Genomic DNA, 12245 nt, shown 5'->3' with positions numbered 1-12245 from the left:
CCGTGTCACCTTGGCCGTAAGGGAGAGGGTTGGGGTCGTGTGACTCCACACGGTCGTGCCATGGTCATGAGGGTGGTTCACACAGGGCTACACTAAAGTAAGGTTTCTCCCCTTTGTACTCCTCCTTGGCTTACCATTCTATCTCACTACTTTAGGGGGAGTCTTTGACACTCTATTTACTACCAAACTGTAAATTCATCATACATGATTTTTACTAATGTTCATGTAAAGCTGAGATAAGAAAATACATTATCACAAATCCCATAATCTTCTTCCACTATTCCGGCACACACACACACCCAGACACCGCTCCTGCTGCCTCCTCTTACTCGAGCTTTCCTTTACCTTTATCTGCAGTATAAGGAATGCAATTTTGTAAGCGAATGCTTAGTAAGTATCATCTACTCACAAAATAATGCATTAAAAAGGGAAACATGTTTTGCAAAACTGCTTGAAGGAACACAAAACATGCACTCAGTAATTACTCATGCTAAAACCCATAATTTGGAAATATGTACATGACATGTATTTTTAAATAGACTCATCATGCAAACATCAACATTTTTAAATAGGATTATCATGAGACGTCAACATAAAACCATGCTTGTATTGAAAACAAGTAATGAAAACCATAAACCTTGCCATACAATAGAGTTCATCAAAACTGCACCTTATAATCTTTAATTCCCAAACTTAAGAATGCTTTCACTTAAATAAACAATGAACTTGGGAAAACTTCATATTACGTACTAGTGAAAATAATAATCAACTTGCTTTGGGCCCAACATTGTACCACTTTGCGCGCATCCTTAATAAGATCCGAGGTAGCTAATCCCGAACCTATTTGTTGGATCGAAAGCGCTAGAGGGGCGGTGAATAGCGTCCGTGGCTTTCAGTACTATTTTCAAATTCGTAAATTGCACGAGTTTAAGCAGTGGAATAAAGAAAAGGGAACAACACAAACACACAAGGACACGAAGAGTTACTTGGTTCGGAGCCTGTGGCGACTCCTACTCCAAGGCCCGCGATCCTTGATCGCTTCCAGTGGGTAACAACTATAAGCTTGAAAAATATTACAGATTAAGATTACAACGAGTGTAGAATGTAAATTATACCGAACGACAGATTGGAAAAAAAAAAAACAGAGCTCCGGGTCGTCGAAAGGTTGCTGCAGCGCTTCGGGATGAACTCGTTAGCAGTAGAACGCAGAAGGATTGCTTGTGAATGCTTGTTCTAAGTTGCTGCTCGAAGTCCCCTTTTAAACAGTGTTGGAGGTGCCTTCAAGCCTGTCCGAGGTGCCTCCAGGCCGCCGAGTCGCACGCGTGGATCAGGTCTGATCTGGTCGCACCTTATCCCTTTGAAGGAGCCTTCAAGCTACTCCAAGGCGCCTCCAACGCCTGGTCCAAGGCGCCTCCAGTGACCTCCAAGGCGCCTCCAGTGTCTCTGGACAGCTGGCTTTGGCTAGCACCCGAGGCGCCTCGGACACTGTTCATCCGAGGCTAAGTGTGCTTCTTTATTCCTGTAAAATGTGTTAGTCCCAAACACAAATCCTGCAAAACAAAGTCAATACAGAAATAATATGATAGATATAATTGACAGTCGTCGGACTGTCCGAGTCTGACTTCGGATTTTCAACCGGAAACCCTAGGTCGACCCGATGCCTACTGTTCCCTCTACGGGGAACGCGTCCTCATCTACTACACTCATGAGATTTACCTGTTGCCAGTGCAATCCTCCAGATCGACTGGACTTTTGCTCAACGTTCGAAGCTTCCGGACTTTCTGCTGGACTTCCGCTTCCCGGCTAGTCCAGTCTTTCACCTGGTTCGCGACACCAGGACTTTCCACCTAGGGTTACCCCCCCTAGGACTTTTGCCTGAAGCTCTCGACCCGCTAAGACTTTCCGCATAGGGTTACCACCCCCTATGACCTTAGGTTACCGTCCCCTAGGGTTTTCCACTTGCCTAACCGCAGCTAGGACTTTCCTGAAACACTCAATTAAGTACGTTAGATCACAAAATAACTTAACTTTGAATTCCTTTGTCATTATCAAAACAATGGTCGATCGTCGGATGCTTCCTGCACCAACAATATTAAGGTACTACTAGGCGATCTAGGGGCCTAGGGGTGATCTAGGAGCCCACCCATGGACCTTATGTCCAGTACAATGCCACATCAAAGTAAAATACTTTATTTCAATATCGCTTTCTTATACTTTGCACTTACTTGTCATTTAAACAAGCACCTTATGTGCGCTTAATCACCCACACTTATAAGGAAGCACTTTAGAGCACTTGAATGTGCGCTTAAACAAGCACCTTCTCCGTGTTAGCCTAGGGACAGGTTAGAGGAGGCGCTAGGGGCGAGCGAATCATTTTTTGCCATATCCTTGAAGTAAGTCCAACAAACCATTTTAATTCTCGTGGTAGGTATCACATATACTAATTGTATATCACATTATGCTATCAACAATTGATATTTTCATAAATGTCGAGTTGTTAACTCATTAATATATATACATTATATGCATATCATCCAACTTCACCTTTTTCTATATTAACCTTAGAGTGAGTCTAACAAATTAATGTTTCAATTTAAAGCCAACACATTAATCATAAAATCGTATCTCAATGGTCTGAACTTGTTTAATTTCAAGTTAGACTTAGAATATGTCCAACAACTCAAACATGAAATCATACTCTAGTTCTTGCCATATTAATGAAAGGTGTCAACTTGAATATTTGAATAAGGGTTTTATTTAATTTAGGTCTCATCAATCACATGCAAAGAAGGTGAACACTAAATTGTAAAGTATCTACATGTAATAACATGACATAAATCATGATATCAATCATGACATAAATAATGGCATAAGTCATGACATTGTTGTCATAAATTAATTAGAAAATAAATATGTTAAATAATTTAGTTTCATAAATCATAATTTATTAATAGATTAGGAAATAATTTCCAAATCTAATTCCATATTGTATTAGATAATTCCAATAAGAAAGTTTCTTATTAAATTAGGAAACAATTTACTAAATTAGATTTTCCTAAAAAATTAGGAAATAATTTTTAAAATTAAAAATTTTACATCGGATTAGGAAATAATTTTCATATCCAAAATTTCCTAATTTTCAAATTAAAATTTTATGACAACCTATGACATGCAAAACAAAGATCTATAAAATTATGTTTTGAAAAAAAAAACATATAGTAAAAGTATAATAATTTCTTAAATTATTACAACATGCATCACACACATCCACAAGAATAAACTTGTGTAGACATAATCGTAGAATAAAGATTCGTTTAGAGGTTATACCAGACGGATGATGTTTAATGGAAATAGCATCAACAAGCAATCCTCACAAGGATTGTCTCTATTCTTATCCATGCTGATATACCTTCGAGACAACTTTTCAAAGCCACAAGTTTCGTCTTCGTTTTTGTACTAGCCAAAGAAGGAAGATGACATGATCCGAGAGAGAACCCCTGCTCGATTTGATACCCAACGGCAAGGGCAACCTGATGACATCAAATTGAGAGCATAACATCCCCTTGGCTACTGTCAAAAAGCCCCACAGCACACGAGTGGTTGTCAGCAACAAAGGAGGTCAGCGACAACAACTAGAGTTGATGTCCGGTGGCACAAGATGCTATCCGACAACTTTTCTTATTGTCTAGTGGCTGGAAAACCGATGGGAGGTAGCAGGGAGGGCCAACTGGAAGGTCCGATGACTGGGGTGATCGGCGAAGGACTGAAGACGACGGCATAAAAAGGGCAACCCCTCTTTGTGGTTGGCAGTGACAAAAGAGAGGGAGAGGAAGAAGAGAGCCCTAATCACAATTAGGTTGTTCAACTATTTTTCTCCCATATAGGGGTATCTATACACCTCCATCGGGGTTTGATAAGCAAGATCAAACTCATACCCATTAAGCCAACATAATCCATTAGCAATAAGTTTGGTTTAAAACCAAACTAGTTTTGGTTTCAAACCAAACTAATTTTGGTTCATTATTAAACTAAACCATTTTTTATTCATAATTAAACCAAAACGGATCCAACTCACCTACAAGAGGCATAGCTCACTAACGCTTCCGGACTAATAAATAGTTTCCATATTTGTCCTTTGTTTGGTCCTACCAAACTTAATCTCTCTTAATTTGATAATTCAATTCTCAAACTTGTTTTATGTCTTTTGGATATTCTCATAGTGTGTGTAACTCAATAAGTTCCCGATTATGTTGGTCATTTATAATTAACCAGTAATTATGAATTGATCATGAGTGACATCTAGTAGTACAACATGATCCCCAATTGACTGAAAAATCACAGTTGATTGCAGAATAAATTTTGAATCCTTCAACGGCTACAGTTATCCGTGCGTCTGTTCTTTTCATGCATCTTATACCCACTTGGTTCATAACATGATTTATGTGTCAGTCTCTACTAGGATGACTACGTCACACCTGGCCCAAGTAATATTTCCTTGTCTTGTGGATTCAAATTACTCAAACATGTGTCTAAGAATATCATCCTCTAGACATGTTTTGCTTTGGCCGAAGGTTTATGAGTAATAATTCTGACAAGAGGCCTTAAGATATACATCTCATTTATCAAAGAAGTGGTGAATCCTCTGTAGGCTATTTAAACACCTTTGGACATATTGACGTATACCCAATCATCCCAGACTAATACCTCCTAGGAGATATTTGCTTAAATGTCAAAGTATAAGTCTTCATGACCAAGATGACTTGAATACCCCAAGTCTAATGAAACTTACACTAAAGTTATAATAAGATTTTCATTGATATATATATAACCACGTGAAATCTCATAGCATATCACATCTAATGAACTAGTTATCCATAACTAGCATCCACATGTTAACTTTCATCATCCCAATGTTTCCAATCAATGAGGATCGACTGTTTGGGTAAACTAAAGAATATAATATATGCTAGTCTTACAAAATCGATGATGTCCAATCTCATCAATTCATTGACCAGGGAAAATTTTAATACATATATAATTACACATGATGACATGCTCATTAATTGTGATCTAATTATAATTTCTCTCAAGTTATGCATTGTATTGTGGACTTCATTAATTGAGTTTAAGATCAAATCATATATAGAGAGAATGTACACTCAAATGGTATATTTATTTATCAAATATATAATACAATTTCTAAGATAATTGACTTAAGACATCTCTCAAATATAACACTTCTATTATAGCCAGAACTCTGAATTGGAGTCGAAAGCGTGTAGAAATTATGAAATTAAGAATGAGAGTACAGAAGATAAATGTGGGAACAATGAGATGAACTCTCTATTTATAGAGTCTGAAGAGTAACAAATACTAAATCGGTTAATCAAAAAATGATCAATTGATCTCAACTATTGAAAAAATATATATATACCAAAAGAACCCTCTCATTTTATCCCTGACTGTTGCTTCCAAAGGTCAAAATCATACATCCAATGTTCAAATGAGTAAAAAAATAAAAACAAAAACAAAAAAAAATCTCGAACCAGTGATTAACTGACAGGTTGAACCGATAGTTAATAGTCGGTTTGTAAATTTTTTTGCGCTAGAATCGTAACTAGCTAGCAAGGGGTGAGCTGGTTATGATTTCTGACCTAGAACTAGGTCAACGAGTACCTGACCCGTGGACCCAATTACGAGCCCAGGACGAGAGTATATATCTAGACCCGACTATAGTTCCAAACTATCGATTTAACAATTTTTAGAATATCGACGCTTAACTTTAACCATCAGTTACCGTTCGTGATTTGGAACCATCGGTTCATGATTTGATTCATGGTCCACGACGATTCAAGCTTATTATTAATTTTTAAAAAATATTTTAAATTTATAAATTTATAAAAAAAATAATAGCCATAATCGATCTGTTGACCCGATTACTAGTCGCAATAAAATATATATATATATATATATATATATATATATATATATATATATATATATATATATATATATATATAAATTGTATACGTTGAATGATAGCTTTTAACATATGTATAATTTTCTTACTAAATAAATTATATTCCTTTTTTATACAAATTATTATAAGTTAAATAATATATATGGCATAAGTTATTGATAGTTTTTGTAAAATATATAACGTAAGCTTAAGAGATAAATAAGATTAATAAATTTAATAAGTTAAAGAGAAAATAGTTGCGCATTAAATAATTCATGGTAAATAGGTTGTAAAAATTAATATTAATAGAAAAGTAGAATAATCCTGCATAAAAATTTGGTTAAAACATTAATTTAAATATAATGGTAAACTAGCTAGTCTCATTCAAGTTAAAATAGGTAAAATCAGTTAATTAATATTAAGTTAATCGTTAATATTATTAAAATATTATAAATATATTAAAGAAAAAATATAATTAAAAATATCTAAATAATTTTTTTTTAAAATTTAATTAATCATCGATTCAAACCCATAGATGAACCATCGATTCATCGGTTAATCCGAGGCCCAAGTTTACAAGTCCATGATCTAGACAGGCCATTATGAGTTGGACCCAATGAATTGGGTCAATGGATAATCGACCAGTTGACCTTGTTATGAGCCTAATCTGTTGACCCGATTACGAGCTCGTGGGTGGATCTATATATAGCTCATTTTTTGTCCATCACTATATATATATATATATATATATATATAATATTTTGATATCCTGCGTGCCCGCACAGTGCGTGACTGTGCGCGCACGCAGGATATCACTCGTTTTATTTTTTTTTAAATTAAAAAAATAATTAAAAAATTTTTAAAAAAATTTATTTCTAGAGTTCAAGCTTTGGGTTATAATTTTTAAGGTATTTTTTTTTTTAGATTTTACCTCTAGGGTTCAGGCTTCCTAATTAGGTTATAGTGTTTGGTTTAAAAAAAATTAAAATAAAGTAAATTTAAGTATTTATTGAGTATTGTAATATGTTGAGGAGATATATTAATGTATTAGAAATTTATATAAGGAAATGTTAATTTTTTTAATTAATTTTTTAATTTAAAATATTAAAAAAAATCAAAAAAAAACCGAGTGACATATATATATAAAAGAAAAACAAGTAAATCATGGACTCAATTTATAATCGATCGTTGTGCGACTAAATGATAGGAGAGATTTTTTTTTCCATAGAACATATATCTATCGGAAATTAATCACTTAATTTATTATAATAAAACTGTCACTTTCTAGCTCATGATATTATCGAATAAGATAAACTTAAATAGATTTATTACTACGGCATCGTAGAACTTCATGAGTAAATCCTTTGGAGGAAGTTTTTTTAGTGCACTTCACCTAAGACCATGTGCTTTAGGTCAAAATTAATGAAATAGCTCAAGTCGAACAAGTTAAGTCAACCGGACTATTTTTGAGTTGTTTGAAAAGTCAAGGTGACTCCATGGTTGACTGTTGGCATTCTGCTCATGAACATAAAGTTTCTATAACACATCAGTCAACTAAAGTTGCATGAGTCAATTACTTAGTCGTCCATTGGATGATTTTAACTTTGATCGGGCTAAACAATCCTATTAATTTTGTATATGTATGATAAGGTTCACGGTTATAAGACATGAGTCAACTGATAATACCTAGAGCTGTCTCTATATTATAAATAAGAGATAAATTACGGAAACAATTTATAACCGACCGTTAAATGATTAGAAGATAGAAAGAATTTTTTTCTAAGATATGCACCTATTGGAAATAGACTAAGTTAATATTATGCATGTGAGTTGATTAAAGATATAATCATTAGAAGACTCAGCCAAATTTCTATCTAGTTGATATTAAAGCCCTTGGGTTGAATTGTGTTGGTTAGTGCGGAATAGAGTTGTTATCATAGGATAATGGTTCGAATCTCGTCAAAGCTGAGAACAAAATGGTCCTCTCCACACTGATTAACTATAGCGTCTTGATTTATCTCCTCACAGATGATCATGAGACCGACCATGCAGGGTTACTGAGGTGGCGAATTCCACTTTGCTACCATATCTAGTTGACATTAAAGTCGTCCTTAGGGCTATGATGCAATGGAATGACGCTCATTTGTCACCCAGACACTTACAATTTGATTCTCAAATATGATATATTTATAGAGATTTTTCCTCAAAATGAGACTTATAAGTAAGGGATGCTGGCTTTTGAATCGCATGTCATGAATGCTTCCCGATTTATCCTACTAATAAATAAAAAACTTCCATAAAATCAGACCGATCTTCCTAAATTTAATTTTACCTAATCTCGTTAATTATTTTTTTTAGTGACATTAAAGTCGGCTAAATGTTATTTAAGTGATATGAAATAATTATTGTAGATAAGATTTTGAGATCCATACTTTGATCAATTGATCAAGTGATTTGAGTTACTTTTTATTTACAAACTACTCTACGAATATAAAGTGATGTCATTTTAGTTAGATTTTTTTAATATCTCTCTATACGCTTTTTTTTATGTAAAAGAAAATTATTATCTATAAACTTTCTCCAAACTTATATTATTGCATAAATGATTCACCTAATGAGTATTTGAGGTTCGAAAGCTCACCAAAAGTTTCTTTAAGAGTGTCATTCTTCCTAATATTTCTACATTATTCATTCTTAAGATTAGTCTCATAGTTAGAAAAAAATAATATAAAAAAGATGAATTAATTATCATTAACTAATTGTATATTTTATAATTAATAATACTTATCATTTTTATTATTTTTCAATTCTTTCATTATTATTTTAGTGAGACTATAACATTAAATAATCTAAATTTAAAAATAACTTCTTTAATTATATGGGCAAAAATTAAAATGACGCTCCAACTTAATACAAACATCATATTATCCTAAAACAAAGTCAAACAAATGTTTTTCTTATGATTTTATCCTGAAAATGCTCCTAGATTTGGTTTTGTTGTAGAAGTTAGCATAGAGCTTCTATACACTCAGACAATGATTAAATTATATTCATTTAAAATGTAACGAGTGTTATGAAATTCTCATCGATTAGTTTGCTTATTGAAATATAATTTTAATTAAGTTATCATTCAAAATAATAAAATCAAAATGATATAAAGTGACCATTGTAAAAACTAGTAACTAGCTTCTATATATTGCAAAAGCTATCAACTAGCTTTTGCACGTTGTAGAAGCTACATGCTAGCTTCTACACTATCGATCATGAACAAATAATATTTGTTTGAAATGTAATAAATGTCATGTAGTACTAAGTATTTATTTTACTCATTGAAATGTTGTTTTAATCAGATTATCACTCAAATAAGTAAAATCAAAGTGATATATAGTCATTGTTATATGATCCGGCGGTTAGAACAGGGGACCCCCATTTTGGGGGGTCAACGCCACGTGGAAGTCAAAGGGCCAGGTGGTCGACCGGAGAAGGGTGGACCGGTCGGCCGACCGGAGAAGGATGGGTCGACCTCCCGGCCGGCCGACCGATGAATGACCAATGGCAAAAGGCACCCCGACAGAGTCGGGGTTCCGACGCTCACTGAACAGGATCGCAGGGCCGAGCGGATGGCCCGCTCGGCCAAAGACATGAGGTAGCATACTGCTAACAGTCTCCACAAAACACGTTATCAAGAATCTCCCAAGTGGACCTCTATATATGGCCGGCCGGACGTAAGGCGAATGCTGGCCGGTCGGACGCCCGGAAGGGAGTAAGGAGAAAAGAACAAGGGACATCTTCTGACAGCTATCATACTCTAGGACTAGGCCATACTCCCAACCTTATGACAGGGGGTTCCGCCGTCCCATCGAAGACGTGCTTGGACTGTAGCAGTATGGGGTCAGGTAAGCTCACTGACAAGCCTTTACTTGGGCATGGGCTAAAGACACGTGTACACCTCGGTATGCGTGCACCCGCTTCTCCACAGCCCTATATAAAGGCTCTCATCCTTCAACGGAGGTACACATTCTACGATTCTTGGAGCCACTTTCTCGTTGAGCTTTGCCTGACTTAAGCGTCGGAGGGTCGCCGCCGGGAACCCCTTCCCGGCCCGACATCTGTGCAGGTTCGCTGGAGGTTCGTGCGATCAAACGGAGATCTACGTCATCGACTAGGAAAGCGCCACGTGCCCAGCGTCCGCTGGTTCAGCGATTCGGACAGGATCAATTTGGCGCCGTCTGTGGGAACGCTCCTGCATCCGATCGGAAGCAATGGACGAAGCTGGACGACAGCACACGGTGGCGCTTTCCACGGAAGAACTCGATGCTCTAATTGAGTCGAGGGCCGCTAAGCTTGTGGAACAAAAACCAGCCAAGCGACCTGAGCAGCAAGCAACATCAACATCTGGTGGCTGAGCGGAAGCACCCCCAGCCACCGTTCCATTCCATCAAGCTCTCTTCCGCACTCCTCCTGAAGCCGCGGCAGCTAATCGGGATAGAGGCTCTTCGTCAGATGAGGTGCCAATGCGGGATAGCCGAAAAGGCAAAGCCCCCCGATCAGACGCCTCGCCCGAACAGGTCAATCATCAATTCTCAGAAGCCATCTTGAAGGATCCTCTGCCAAAGCACTATGTGCCCCCCGCGATCGGCGAATACAATGGGACCACCGATCCGGATGATCATTTGGGTAAATTCGACAACACTGCTACCCTTCATCAATACACAGATGGGGTGAAGTGTCGGGTTTTCCTCACCACCCTCTCTGGATCGGCTCAACGGTGGTTTCGGAGACTGCCGGACGGATCCATCTCAAGTTTCAAAGACTTCCGAATGGCTTTCCTCCACCACTTCGATCGCTATCAAAAACCGGTTAGTCTGTGTTTGCCATCAAACAGGAAGCTCGCGAATCGCTCCGAGCCTACATCCAGCGGTTCAATAGAGTGGCCATGGATATTCCAACGGCCACCTCGGAGACCATGATGAATGCCTTCACACAAGGTCTCGTGGATGGGGATTTCTTCCGATCACTCATTCGGAAGCCGCCCCGAGACTACGACCACATGCTACACCGGGCCAACGAATACATCAACGTGGAAGAAGCCCAAGCGGCCCGGAAAAAAGAAACTCCAACCTAGCAGGCTCCTCCTGCCGAGTGGAAGCCGCACGCGGCTCAGCCACCCAGAGGACCGAGGGCCAAAGCAATCCGCTCCCCCCATGCTAGGTCCCACGTGCAAGAGGTAGCTGCCGCTCGGCCCAAACCAAAGAAGAAATGGACCCCAATGTTCTGCTCCTTCCACCGGACGGATACGCACAACACAAGGGATTGTCGAAGTCTTCCCTTGGTTGCTCATCCCGCTCCCCGGAGTGGTGGTCAACGATCGCCCTCAGCCGATAGGCGACAGAGAACTCATGAAGCCGACCGGACGCAAGCTGACAGGCGAAAACAACAGGCTCCCGATCGGCATCGCTCTCCGAGGCGGGAGAATCGCCGAATGTCTAGAGAACGGTCCTGACCGTCCGCTCGGGAAGAAGAGAATAGAAACAACACCTCCCGAGGTGAAATCAACATCATAGCTGGTGGTCCGACCGGAGGTGACTCTAACCGAGCAAGGAAGGCTAGCATCAGGCAGCTCCAAATCCATGTAGTCGGCTGTAGTCAGGAAAGGGCGAGCGGACCCGAGATAAGCTTCGGGCCCAGAGACTTGGAAGGAGTCAAAGTGCCGCATGACGACGCTCTCCTCATCAAAGCGGTAATAGCCAATTACATTATTCACCGCGTTTTTATTGACACAGGGAGCTCGGTCAATATCATATTCAAAAAAGCTTTCGACCAACTACAAATTGATCGAGCCGAGCTGCTGCACATGATGGCCCCCCTCTACAGGTCGGACAGATCCGACTGGCTATCTCTTTGGGAGAAGAGCCGTCAGGAGGGACATAGTGGTCGATTCTCCCTCGTCATACAACGTCATTTTGGGACGACCGGCCTCGGCGAGTTCCGAGCAGCCGTCTCCAGATCAAGTTCCCCGTCGAGGACAAAGTGGGAGAAGTACAGGGAGATCAACTAGCAGCTTGGCGATGCTACATCGAGATGGTCCGAGCCAAGCCAATTCCGCTCGGAAGACGCCCGGATCGAACGCTATAATCGAAAAGCCTCCCTCTTTAGTTTATGAAGAAAAGAGGAAGTGCAGTTCACCCAACTCGACGGAGGCCACAACGCTCGTGCCGATCCGAGGAAAGCAGAAGTGATCAAATGCCTCAGAAATTGTGATGTCTTCGTCTGGTCGACGCAGAAT

Source organism: Zingiber officinale, chromosome 10A (assembly GCF_018446385.1).
Source record: "Zingiber officinale cultivar Zhangliang chromosome 10A, Zo_v1.1, whole genome shotgun sequence".
Taxonomy (NCBI): domain Eukaryota; kingdom Viridiplantae; phylum Streptophyta; class Magnoliopsida; order Zingiberales; family Zingiberaceae; genus Zingiber; species Zingiber officinale.
This window is presented reverse-complemented; position numbering follows the sequence as displayed.